This window comes from Tupaia chinensis, unplaced genomic scaffold (assembly GCF_000334495.1).
Source record: "Tupaia chinensis unplaced genomic scaffold, TupChi_1.0 Scaffold000561_1, whole genome shotgun sequence".
Classification (NCBI taxonomy): domain Eukaryota; kingdom Metazoa; phylum Chordata; class Mammalia; order Scandentia; family Tupaiidae; genus Tupaia; species Tupaia belangeri.
In genome coordinates this window covers 2,079,835-2,081,133 of record NW_006160074.1, presented here as the reverse complement: position 1 = coordinate 2,081,133, position 1,299 = coordinate 2,079,835, and the positions used below count along the sequence as shown (strand labels likewise).

The 1,299-nt window shown below is 45.1% G+C and overlaps 1 protein-coding gene and 1 non-coding gene across 2 annotated transcripts in view; both read right to left on the bottom strand.

Annotated features, from left to right (window-relative positions):
- The window catches only part of CRY2 (cryptochrome circadian regulator 2), a gene marked incomplete at its 5' end in the record, with an annotated part of 37,074 nt that overhangs the window by 25,941 nt on the left and 9,834 nt on the right, over window positions 1-1,299 (bottom strand). The gene's annotated exons all lie outside the window — the stretch shown is intronic.
- On the bottom strand, window positions 551-653 carry LOC114009554 (U6 spliceosomal RNA). The gene has a single exon (XR_003550954.1). It is a non-coding gene; the product is annotated as a U6 spliceosomal RNA (small nuclear RNA).

The window sequence follows — 1,299 nt, the reverse complement described above, 5'->3', positions numbered from 1 at the left end:
CTGCTGTTTTTCTCTCTCTGGTGAGCACAGGTGCCCTATTGCAAAACTTAAAATAATAATAATAAATAAAATTGAAAATTAAATAATTAAAAAATAAAAATAACAAGTGGCTCTTTCCGAGCAAGACAGGGAGAAGCTGCTGCTGTTTGTAAGGAGCAAGTAGCAGCACGGCCCCAGGACCGTGGGGCGTGGCTCTGGCCCAGGAGTGGCTGCTATGTGGCGGATCAGTGCCTTCTTGGTTAAATCCTGGCCTTGCCACTTACCAGCCAAGGAACTTTCGGCAGTTAACCTCGTTAGCCTGTTTTTCCATCTGTGACATGGAGCTGATCTTAGTTCCTAGCTTACAGAATTGCTAAAAAAAGAAAATCAAATAATACAACAAAAACATTTAGCACAACGCCTAGCAGCCACAGGCTGAATGAGGCCTCCCAGGCTGTGCTTCTTTTTTTTTTTTTTTTTTTTTTTATAAATGAAACTTTAATTTTTTTTTTTTAATGAATCATGTTTCCTTTTAATCGAGTGTTTCCTTCGCTGCTGCTCTGGTAACAAAAAAAATATGAACTGCTTCACAAATGTGCATGTCACCCTTACACAGGGACCCTGCTACTCCTCTCTATCACTCCAATTTTAGAACATGTACCGCCGAAGGGAGCACGGGACTTATTTTTTTAAAAAGGATTATTTTATTTAACTTTATTTATTTATTTTCATTTTTTAATTTGACCAAAGAGAGACAAAGTGAGAGAGTGAGAAAGAGAGAGGGAAAGTGAGAAAGCAAGCCTCCAGGTCTGGGAGTCACCTGGGTTGGCCATGTGGGAGTCCAGCGCCTTTAACCAACATGACCCCTGCCGGCCCACTCCTGCTGTGTTTCTACATGGTCAGAGACAAGGCCCGCATCCTTGGTCACAGGTATCAACCAACCATCCATTTCAGGGTTGATGTGAGGACCCAGTAGGCGCACAGATGAGAAAGCCACCTGCAAAGCAAGCGCGATGCTGTGGTGCAGACGCCCTGCGGTCCTAGCCCTCCACCGCCTGCAAGCCCCCCACCCTGATCTGACCGCCCCTGCCTTTCTGCATGCATGCTTAGGCCGCGTGTACTTCCACGGCCACGGCCCCACAAGCCAGCCTGGGCCCCAGCACCCACAGCTTGGTTTGGCAGGTAGCTACTTTTCTGGCCTCTCCAGGGCTCTGGTCACCAGGTTCTCATTCTGCAGGAGAAAGTCTTAGAATGTATTTCTTTTCTTTTTCTTTTCTTTTTTTTTTTTTTTTTTTTTTTTAGGGGTTTTTTCTATTGGGC